Raw genomic sequence first — 12,110 nt, 5'->3', positions numbered from 1 at the left:
ACAGGTTTGATGAGTTTGTATTTATACTCTAATCTTTGGTTGCAATAAAGAAAAACACTTTAGAGTTTTCCCTCTAAACTTTAAAGGAAACACTTATCTCAATAAAGCAGTGCTGTTCTAGTCTCAGATGCCCTTTTAACATAGCAGCTAACTGACAACTATTTCTATTTCTCTATATAAGAAATATTTTTCCAAAAATGCTTTTAGAACATCTTGTTATTCTTTTGAGCAGGATGCACAAAGTGAAATGATAAGGTCTAAGAGATTACCTTTTTAAAAGCCAGCAATAAGGTAAGTAAAGGTTAAAGTGCATTTCCTTAAGGTGCCAGAGCTTCCTAGTTATTTCTTTGTGCTTTAAGACAGGCTATTTGAAATTTTCTGCAAAGCAATAACTTATGAGCTAATGGCAAGCAAAATTGTATTTCTTCAGGCTAAAAATCTCCCCACAAATCATGTTGTAACCCTCCACTTGCTTCTCTGTTGGCACAGGTATGATAACTATACTTAAAACAGGAAATTAGTAATCTCGCTTTTGGAAGGAGGTGGTAGAATGTTGTCCCTGACAAATTAATTCTTACATCTGGCCCCAAGCGTTAGTTTATATATGTGACTCACATGATTACATTGCATCAAGGAGTGTTTCTAGCCAGAATGTATTACTGTGTATTGTGGAGCCAGGTTGTTACTAGATGACTGTATGCTATTTGATTAATTCCTTGGCTTTTTTTTTTTTAAGAAGAAAATAATTTTCTTGGGTAATTCTGGACAATCTTTAGTGAAATATTCCTTAAAATAGGTTTTGCACATTTATGTTAGCATTTTATTGAAAAGTCAGATTAACTTCATCTTTCTGGTTTTACTTTGGTTCAGGATCATGAGAAGGACCACAGAAAGGACTGTGGGCTGTGCTGGAAGTTGGCAGTTGGCAGGCAGCTGATTTTCAGGAAATCAGAAGGACAGCTGGAGAGAGAAGGAATGGCTGCCCTTCAAAGCAAGGATGTTTAGGGGATTGTTTTGAGAATACTTTGTGACATAGAGATGCCAAAAGTATCTGTCTTTTATTTTCTTAGTGTCTTGAACCCAAGACTTAACAAGTTACATAAACCTTCCTGGAATTACCCAGATAACAGAGAATCGTTAAGATCATCAGGCCTCTTAATTTTGTCTCAGATGTGACCCATCTGCAGAGCACTTGCCTTGTATGGGTGATGCTCCAGAGTCCATCCCTGGCAAGCCCCTCTTCCCCCCGGCAGTCCTTTAATAATAGAAAGAAAAAAAGAGAAAGTTTCCTTGTTTCTATACTTTATCATTTTTTTTAATTGGGTACCAAACATTGTATATTTTATCCTATTGATTGCTGCATATTTTCTTTCTTTCTTTCTTCTTTCTTTCTTTTTCCTTTCTTTCTTTCTTTCTTTCTTTTTCTTTCTTTCTTTCTTTCTTTCTTCTTTCTTTCTTTTTCCTTTGTTTCTTTCTTTCTTTCTTTCTTTATTTCTTTATTTCTTTCTTTCTTTGTTACTTTCTTCGTCTCTCTCTCTTTCTCTCTCCCTCCCTCCCTCCCTCCCTCCTTTCCTTCCTTCCTTCCTTCCTTCCTTCCTTCCTTCCTTCCTTCCTTCCTTCCTCCCTCCCTTCCTTCCTCCCTTCCTTCCTTCCTTCCTCCCTTCCTTCCTCCCTTCCTCTCTCTTTTCTTCTTTCTTTCTTTCTTTCTTTCTTTCTTTCTTTCTTTCTTTCTTTCTTTCTTTCTTTCTTTCTTTCTTTCTTTCTTTCTTTCTTTCTTTCTTTCTTTCTTCTTTCTTTCTCTCTCTCTCTCTCTCTCTCTCTTTCTTTCTTTCTTTCTTTCTTTCTTTCTCTCTCTCTCTCTCTCTCTCTCTCTCTCTTTATTTCTTTCTTTCTTTCTTTCTTTCTTTCTTTCTTTCTTTCTTTCTGTCTTTCTGTCTTTCTTTCTTTCTTTCTTTCTCTCTTTCTCTCTCTCTTTCTCCCTCCCTCCCTCCGTCCCTCCCTCCATCCCTCCCTCCGTCCCTCCCTCCCGTCCCTCCCTCCCTCCCTCCCTCCCTCCCTCCCTTCCTTCCTTCCTTCCTTCCTTCCTTCCTTCCTTCCTTCCTTCCTTCCTCCCTCCCCTCCCCTCCCTCCCCTCCCTCCCTCCCTCCCTCCCGCCCTTCCGTCCGTCCGTCCTTCCTTCCTTCCTTCCTTCCTTCCTTCCTTTCGTTTTTGGGTCACACCCGGAGTGCTCAGGGTTTACTCCTGGCTCTATGCTCAGAAATCAGAAATCGCTCCTGGCAGGCTCAGGGGACCATATGGGATACCGGGATTCGAACCACCATCCTGCATGCAAGGCAAACGCCTTACCTCCATGCTATCTCTCCGGCCCCAGTTGCTGCATATTTTCAAGTTCTTAGAAATATTCTTGAGCTTTGCTTCTTGAATATAGTTAACTTAATTGGAAATGATTTGCCTCTTCTAGAATCAAATCTGAACCAGAATTATACTTTTGGTTTTGTTTTTGCTTTGGGCCACAACCAGTGACTCTCAGGAGCTACTTTTTTTTTCTTTCTTCTTTTGGTTTTTGGACCACATCTGGTGATGCTCAGGGGTTACTCCTGGCTATGAGCTCAGAAGTCGCTCCTGGCTTTGGGGACCATATGGGACGCTGGGGATGGAACCTGTGTCCGTCCTGGATTGGCCACTTGTAAGGAAAATGCCCTACTGCTGTGCTGTCACTCCCGCCCCTCAGGGGTTACTTCTGACTCTGCACTCAGAAATTATTCCTGGCAGGCTTGTGGGACCCTATGGGATGTCAGGATCAAACCCAGGTCAACCTTGTGCAAGGCAAATGCCCTAGCCACTGTGCTATCTCTCCAGCCCCTGGAATTATGCTTGAATTGGGGAGACTCAGTCCCCAGAACTAGATAAGACCCCAGAGGACTCTGTTCAGAGTATCTCCAATATGTGACAGAGGAGACTCTTTTCGTGTGTGTGTGTGTGTGTGTGTGTGTGTGTGTGTGTGTGTGTGTGTTTGGATGCTGCAGTCTCTTTTCTAGTACTTTCTGGAGGCTCCTCTAGTCTCCCAGTTTCCTTATATCTATGAGAACTCAACTTAATTCAGGGCAAGTACTTATCTCCTCTGGCCCCCCTTTCTGACCTCTCTAGCCCCCCTCAGCTGAATTCTTCAAGACTGTGTAGATCTGCCCAAATTTCTTTCTGTGAGGCTGTTTTTCTTTTGAGCTTTAGTTCGCCTTGGTATTTCCAGCTCTGGCCTGGAGGGAATTACTCTGCTGCAGGGCTACCCTCAGTTTCCAAGCTCTAGAGCACACTGTTTGTATCTAGGAAAATGTGTGTTTTGTTCATTTTGAGGTTGCATTCAGAGTGGAATATAAATTCTGTCCTTGCAGTGTCTCACCCTGGCAGAAATGAAGGTCCCAGAAGTCTGTGGAGAATGAGGAGGCTGACTAAGGAGTGAATGAGAAGCTTTTGGATATGGTGAGAAGTTTACAGAGATGATAAGGTGCCTGGAAAAGTGTAACTTAGGTGGAAAGGGTTTTCCTTAGCAATTCTCAGAAGCAGCAACGTTTTTTGACTAGTGGATTTATTGATGCATTAATTGGTTGGGTATTTGTGTGTGTGTGTGTGTGTGTGTGTGTGTGTGTGTGTGTGTGTGTATGTATGTGTATGAGCGTGTATGAGCGCACTCGCGCGCATGCTACTGGTTATTGGTTTGTAGAGCCTATTTGGTGCCACAGCCTTAATATACAGTATTGCTCATTCACAAATAAAGGTGACCACAAAACACCTAAAAGGTGTCACACCCTCTGTCCCTGCCCACCCTGACCCCAGCACTCAGCATCAGATGAAAAAATTGAAATAACAGTGATAGTCAGTGTTCTGGGGCTTGTCAGTTAAAGATTAAGATTTCAGACAGTTCTTTGTAGCTCCCAAATCAGCCAGTCCATACTACTTTCTACTGGCTAAGGTTGGGATTTATGTTAATTAGGGAATGAGGGATGCTCTAAAAGGAGAGGGATGAAGTGCAGTTCAGAGTTAACCAGAAAGGGAAGAGTGGGGAGAGTTCAGGATGAAGGCTGGGAGATGTGTCAGAAAGCCTTTCCGAAGCCAGCAGCTCTCTCTAGTATTGGCAATAGCTGTACTGGCCTAAAAGAGACAAAGAACCTTGTAGCTAAGCAGATGATGGCAATGAAAAGTGACACAGGAAAAAAGAATCCCCAGAATTTTGCTTGATCTTCTAATAAATCTTGGCTCCCTAGTAACAGTTAGTCATCGATTGTAACTCTGTGATAGGTGAAACAACAGTGGGTCTGGGGGGAAAAATAGAGATTACTAAAATGAGACTTAAGAGTGTTCACTACAAATAAAAATAATGATAAATTAGGCTATACATTCAAGTTTATTAACTTTTGTTTTGTTTTGTTTGTATTTGGGCCACCACATTGGTGGTGATGAGGGCTTATTTCTGAAATTACTCAGGAATTTTGTTCTCAGAAATTGCTCCTGTCAGGCTCAGGGCCTGTAAGGGATGTCAGAAATCAAGCCAGGATCCATCCCTGGTTGGCTTCATGCAAAGCAATTAGGAATTATTCCTGGCTGGGATGCCAATGATCGAACCTGGATTGGCTATGTGCAAGGCAAATGCCCTACCCACTGTTCTTTTGCTCCAGCTCTCTCACTCTCTCAAGTTGTTTTTATTAAACACACACACACACACACAATAACAACAGCAGCAGCAGCAACAACAACAACAACAACAAAGAATAGCAGAAAAAAAACAAGCAGCAGAGCCAGGGAGTGTGTTTTAGTACATTTATTCAAATCAGTTTTAGGTCATCACTTGGCAAGTGTGAAGTAACTTATAGTCACTTATTGAAACACTAAAATGCATTATTCTTTCTATCCAAAGTTCATTAACAAACGCCATGGCTTTGTATATTTCCAAAATTGTTTGTCTAATCCTCTTAAGGGCATTATACCATTAAGCAGCACAGCTAAGTGCTTGATCAGTTTTAATTAGAGTGATCATTTGTCACACTTTAGAAGCATTTGGCTCTTGGCTATAAACTATCAAGGGCTGGGCAACAAATTTATATTAATTCTGCTACTTTAAATTACACTTCAAACTGTTAAAAGTAGTGGAAGTCTGTAACTAGAGTCAGTCTGTAACTTTCAACTAGTCAAGCCCTTATAGTATGTCTGTTCAGATGTTGCATCTAATTTCCCCACATCAGTTCTTTCATTACTATGATGATTGAAGGTCATGGAATTAGGATTCCATGGGAATAGATTAGGGAGTTTAGGGCCATATCCAGTAGCACGTGTAGCCTACATCTGGTTCTGTGATGAAAAAAACTGTATTAACAGATCAACACAAAGGAAGTGGAACTCACAGATTATGTAATATTATGTGGCCAGGAATTAGGAGTAAGATACTTTATCCCCAAACTGCTCGTAAAAAAGCAGAGTCATGGGCCAAAAATATAGCACAGCAATAGGGCATTTGCTTTGTACGCAACCAATCAGGATATACCCGGATTTGATTTCTAGCATCCCATATGGTCCCCGAGCCTGCCAGGAGCAATTTTTGAGAGCAGAATCAAGAGTTACCCCTCAGCACTGCTGGTATGGCCCAAAAGCAAAAAAATCGTTATCACTATGATTTTCCTCTAGAAACTGAGCACAAAACTCTGAGGCCTTAGCAATGTCACTTGTTTGCTTAAAATATTGTATCTTTTTGGTTTGGGGTCATACTGACTGTGCTCAGGGGTTATTCCTGGCTCTATGCTCAGCAATCAGTGGCAGGCTTGGGGGACCACATGAGGTGCTATGGAATTGTACTTGGACTGGCTGTGTGCAAGGCAACTCTATCCAATGTACTATTTATTGCTCTGATCCCCGAATATGGTTATTTTTGTTCAAATTATAATTTAAGACTATTTTAGTTTCCCTTGAAAAATTCAGGAAGCTGTGATAGATAGCTCAAACACTGGAGCACATGCTTTGCAAGAAGGATTGATCGCTGGTGGCATATGGTCCCTGCACACTGCAGGAACAATGTCCCCTCACCGCCCTTCCCACAACACTGGTGGGGGTGCCTCCAAAACAAAGCAAGAATTCAAGAATTGTTATGTCATTTTATTAGTTTTAAATTTTTTCTATGAAGTCTGAACCTAGTAGTTCAAGGTATCAAACATTAGTGTCCTGTTAAGTGCCATGTTGAACACAGCATAAAAAACAGAATGCAGAGAAATCAGTATAGAACAAAACAGACTAACATAAAGAGCAATGACTTGAGGAAGATAGTATAGGAGAGCCTGTCCAACACCTCCTGAACCCACATGCCCAATTTCTGGTAAATTTCATCATGTTGGCCTTTTGTGGGGAGGGTGAATGAACCCTGTGCCTCATACAGCAAGGCATGAGCTTTCCAGCTAAGTCCCATGTAAGTTGCTAACACTTGTTTTTTTTGGGGCAGACCTGGCACTGCTCAGAAGATATTCCTGGCTCTGCACTCAGGAATTACTCCTGGTCATACTTGGGTCCATAAGAGATGCCAGGAATTGAACCCAGGTCAGCTGCATGCAATTACCCTATGTGTTGTACAATCACTCTGTTCCCTAAGTTGCTAACATTTAAAAATTATTTCCAGCTCTCATGAAGAAAAGCTGCTGCAGAGCTGTTTGACTATGGCAAGTAAGTCCCCCTTCACTCTTATTGAGGTACCTATTGTGTCTTACAAATGAGTTTCATGGAGCATTGTTCCAACACCACACCCATTACCAGTGTGTTTGCTTCCCTCCACCAATGTTCCCTGCTCTCCACCCTGTGTGCTCAGTTCTGTTATAGCCCTAGATCTGTTGCCTTTGGCCATTTGTTATTTCCTTACTGTATTTCACCTATAAGAGAGATTGTTCTCTGTACCTCTCCTAAGTGGCTTCACTCAACATGATACTCTCCAGATCTCTCCATGTAGTGACAAATTGCATGATGTCATAATGTTTTCTTAATGCTGAGCGGTATTGCACTGTGTATATGTGCTATCGTTGCTTTATTCAGTCTGTTCTTGGACTTGAGTTGTTTCCAGGCCTTGACTACTATGAATAGTGCTGCAGTGAATATAGAGGCACAAATATCTTTTTGAAGTAGTGTTTAATGTGCTTGGCGTTGATGCCGAGAAGTAGAATTGCTGGCTTCTATGGAAGATTCAGTTCTTAGATATTTGGGAAAGGTTCATTTTGTCTTCCAAAAAGGTTGACTCACAACATTCCCACCAAAAGTGAATGAGGGTTCCTTTCTCCCCTAACATCTGTTGGATTACTGGGTCCTTCTCTACTCAGTTTCTGTTCTCCACCCAAGAGAGTGATCTGGTTAATTGGAATACTGGGTCTTACCCTAATCAATATTACTTCTCTACCCTAGGGTATAGTCTGGTTCTTGCTAATAAAAAGCCCAGAATTCAAAGGAAGACAGTGCATTCATTCTCTGGTCTTTCTTCACTGACCTTCCTGTTTCTGAGGTGTGGAAAGCTTGTGTGTTGGAATTCCTGATCTTATCCCCTTTCACTGAGTGAATTATTTCCTACATTGATAGTGTCTCTCCAGGTCCTGATTTTGAAGCTTGAGTTTTCATTCACACACATCCACGTGGCAAATATTTTTGTAAGAGACATTTTCTTGTTACCCTCATTGCCTACATTTCCCATGAAATAGGAATTACTGCTTGCAAGACTCAGGCAGGGGGTTAAATCTGAGCCAGGTGAGTGCAGGGCAAGCCCCTTAGCCCTGTACTCCCTGGCTGTGTCATTCATGTTCTGGTTTTTATGGTGAGGAGGGATTTAACTTTTTTATTTATATTAATAATTTATAAAAAAGATTCAATTCATTTGCCGAAGGCTTTAGTAAACCTAGACTTTAGGGTTACTAGTTTTTATCACTTATATATATATATATATATATTTGATCTCTCAAGCAGTGCTCAGAGTTGGCAGTATGGTGTTAGGCCCTTAGGGCTGCCCTCAGTGGTGCTGGATCATTGCACGGCCAGAGATTGAACCCTGGACCTCAGCCTCAAACATGCATTCCAGTCCTTTATCACTTTCTCCCCTAGATTTTTTTTAAAAAAAGACCAAAAGTACAATATGTGTGTGCATGTACATTCATGTATGTCAGTAGGGTGCACTTGTGTATGTTGATTTCCCAGCTATAACCAATCGGCACACTCTTTGTGGCTTCAAAGAACATAGATTTATTCTCCCATTGTTATATAGCTCAAAAATCCAAATGTGTTTCACTGAGTAGAGAATGTGGCTTAAGTGTGACTCTGTCTTCCCTATCCACGACCTCCACTGCCAGTCTTGGGTAAATTCTTTATCTCTTCTGCTTTCTTCCACCATGTTAGGCATTGTTAGGTATTCTCTGACTTGTATGATAGCACTTCCCATCTCACTTCAAACTTTACATCATCCTCTCCTGTGTCTGCCTCTCTTTTCTATGTCAGAACACACTCTGATTGTCTCTTTGTATTTTGGGGTCCCACCTGGCAGCACGCAGGGGTTACTCCTGGATTTGCACTCAGAAATTGTCCCTGGCAGGCTCAGGGAACCTTATGGGATGCCAGGAATCAAACCACCATCAGTCCTGGGTTGGCTGTGTGCAAGGCAAACACCCTACCTCTGTGCTATCTCTCTGGCCCCCTGATTGTCTCTTAACTGGGTACATGGAATTTGCATTTAGAACTCACCCAGATAATTCAGCCCAGACTCAGTTTCTTTAAGTATCCTAAACACAATCATGTACACATACATACATACATACACACATACACACATACATACATACACACACAGGGCCACAGAGGGGATAGGGTATAAGGTAATAGTCTCTTTGGCCTTGTAAGGTAATTTCATAAATTCTGCGAATCAGGAGATGGAGGACCACTTCTCAGCCTTCCACAGTTGTTGGTTTTTTTTCAGCTGTGAATACATATGCAACCAGTAGCTGCTGGTACAGATGAACTAGTGAACATCTGGGGTTCATAAGTGCACAGGGGTTGTCCCCTCTAATTGCAGGGTAGAGCTGATTGCTCCTGCGTGGAGCAGTAAGAGATGGAATCAGAGTGGACATTTGGAAAGAATCTTGAGGGAAGATTGCAAATGTCCAGAGATCTTCCTACAACTAAATAGCAATTGTTTTAAGAAAGCCCAACAAAATATTGACTTTCAACCCAACAAAATAATGACTTTCAACTTATATTTTTCCCTTCCAACTATTTAATGTAAGAAAATATTAATCAAATTATGGAAATTGAGCTTAGAAGATTTGTGTGATAGCAATTCCTGGAACCACCACCACCAAAACCAAAAATAGCTTAATAGATTTTTGGCTGGGGTGATGACATACAGGAGAGGAGGCAGGCTTTGCATTTTTATGTCCTAGATTTGATCTCCTAGCACTACATGGTCCCCTAAGCACTACCAAGAGTCGCCTTGGAACATTGCCAGATGTGGTCCAAAAACACACAAAGAAAAATGAGCAAAACAATCAACGCTACTTATTACATTTTATTTCCTTCTATTTATATAAATTAAAATTCATAATAACCCGGTGAGATCAGTAACTCATTGCTGCTTTGCAGGCTCATCTGTAAAGAAATAGATACAGGGGGTGGAGGGGAGTCACTAATTAGTAACAGGATTATCAGGATTTGAATCCAGAGTTGATGCTCTTAATGGCTATGTGAGAAGCCTTTTTCTCTAAAGGCTGTAAGTTTGCTATGACTCTTCAGCTCTATTGTTTGTAATAAAATAACCAGAGACACAATGCAAATGAATGAAAGAGGCTATGTTTTAAGACCACTTTATGTACAGAATGAGCCACTGGGACAAGTTTGGACTATGGCCAGTTTTCAGCCACTGCAGTTGTACAAAGATGCCTGTCATGTTTTGCTTTGTTTATTTGACTGGTCTTTTCAGATAACTTGAGACTTAGAGAAGAGTTGCTTGTGTGCAGCAGAATTTCTGCAGCCACTGCCTTCCCCAACCACACAGTATTTTTGTTTTTGTTTTTGGGCCACACCCGGTGTTGCTCAGTGGTTACTCCTGGCTGTCTGCTCAGAAATAGCTCCTGGCAGGCACGGGGGACCATATGGGACACCGGGATTTGAACCAACAACCTTTGGTCCTGGATTGGCTGCTTACAAGGCAAACGCCGCTGTGCTATCTCTCTGGGTCTACCACACAGTATTTTTTATAAAATAACATTGGCTTAATATTTTCCACCAAATGATAGACCTTACTTAATTGTCTTTATTTTTTTTCTAGATTCTTATTTCTGTTCAAGAATTTCTCAGGCTCATCTCATACCACAGTTAGTTATTTGTCAGTTTACTTCACCTCTCAATCAGAGATCCTAAATTATTTTTAATCTCTCCTCTCTCTCTCCTCTCTCTCTCTCTCTCTCTCTTTCTCTCTCTCTCATTGTCTTTACACTTTTGAAGAGTGTGGCTTAGAAGTGTTCTGCTATTAGGTTAGTCTGTTTTTTCCCTGATGATTATAATGAATTTTATAGCTTTAGCAAGAATATCAGAGAGAGTTACACCTTTCTCTGCATCACATATCAGAAGATACATGATGTCAACATGTCTTATTACAGGTGATGCTAAACAAACCTCATTCATGTGACTAAAGTAATCTGCTACCTTTTTCTCTTGCGAATTTAATATTTTCCTTTTGAAAATTAATAAATACCTTTGGGGAGGTATTTTGAGAGTATGCATATGTTCTATTTCTCCCAACCTTCTGCATACTAATTTTAGTTCCTATCTGTAGATCCTAACTGTACCAATAATTACTGAGGTATTAGCCTAATGATAATGTTCGATTTCTTTCTGCTCTATTTAGTAATTGAATTCTTCTGTGAGAAAGAGATGTCTCTTCTCCCTCCCTAAAGTACTTAAGTGGTTTTTTTTCTGTACTTTTTATGAATTCAACCTCAACTTCTCTTCGGTGGTCTTAATTCTCTATGACTCACATTGTGATACATGGCTCAGTGGGTTTGGCCTCACCTGGGAGAATATTAGAAAGATAGAAGCTCAGACTCTCCTAACCATGTGGTCAGAATCTACCTTTGATAAAGATTCTCAAGAGATTCATGAGCACATAAAACTGGGCACCTAGCATTTCTGTCCTTTAAAGATATTCTTTAATACATCAACCTCTTGATCTCCCTGGACAGGTATGTACATCTCTTACCTTGTAGTTTGTGTTACCTTGACTGCTTTCATGTCCTCTTCCCTTTTTTCTTCATATCCAGAGATTTGGTAGTCTCTTTAAGAGGAATTATTTCTGGCAATGTGATGTTAGTGAAATCTAGTACCAAATGATATTAATTTTTTTTCTTTTTTTCTTTTTGGTTTTTGGGCCACACCTGGTGACGCTCAGGGGTTACTCCTGGCTATGCGCTCAGAAGTCGCTCCTGGCTTGGGGGACCATATAGGACACTGGGGGATCGAACCGTGGTCCATCCAAGGCTAGCGCCGGCAAGGCAGGCACCTTACCTCTAGCACCACCGCCCAGCCCCAATATTAATTTTTTCATTGTGCAGATGTGTGTTTTTAGTTAATATATGTGTTTGCTTTTCATCTCTAACAGCTATGTTAAAATCTGCTTTAATTCTAAATTAATCTCTGTTTCTAGTTCTGTTAATTCTTCTTTGTTTGTGGGTGGTGCTCAGGGCTGACTCCTTGCTCTGTGCTCAGGGATCATTCCTGGTCATACTAGAGAGACCATATAACGTGTTGGGGAGCAAACGCAAGCAAGGCAAAGGCAAATGCCTATGCCCACACTATCTCCTTAATTCTATCAAGTATATTTAATTATTTTCAGGTTTTACTCCTGGCTCTAAATTACTGAATTATGAATTGCACTTATATCTAGAATAACTGGGATTGAACCCGATGCAACCCCATACATGGCTAGTACCTTGCCCACAGTACTACCTCTCTTGCCCCAGTATTGATTTTTTAAATTTGTGTTTATTTTTATTTTAGGATTTTAGGTTCATAGCCATCTACATGCAGGACTTACTCTTAGTTCTGTGCTCAGGGATCAC

The 12,110-nt window shown here is 40.9% G+C and overlaps 1 protein-coding gene across 4 annotated transcripts in view; it reads left to right on the top strand.

The window, feature by feature from the left end:
* OSBPL6 (oxysterol binding protein like 6) overlaps positions 1–12,110 on the top strand; it is a 239,591-nt gene that overhangs the window by 18,384 nt on the left and 209,097 nt on the right. Inside the window, exon 1 of one of the 4 annotated variants that reach the window (XM_049773387.1) lies at positions 6,651–6,696. The exons of the other annotated variants lie outside the window; for them this stretch is intronic. The gene's annotated coding sequence lies outside the window, so the exon portion shown is untranslated. Of the gene's footprint in view, positions 1–6,650; positions 6,697–12,110 lie in introns of those variants that run through there. 4 annotated transcript variants of the gene reach the window in all.

The sequence above is a fragment of the Suncus etruscus genome, chromosome 5 (assembly GCF_024139225.1).
Source record: "Suncus etruscus isolate mSunEtr1 chromosome 5, mSunEtr1.pri.cur, whole genome shotgun sequence".
Classification (NCBI taxonomy): domain Eukaryota; kingdom Metazoa; phylum Chordata; class Mammalia; order Eulipotyphla; family Soricidae; genus Suncus; species Suncus etruscus.
Note: the sequence above shows the minus strand (reverse complement) of the source record. Positions and strands in the feature narration are given on the sequence as shown.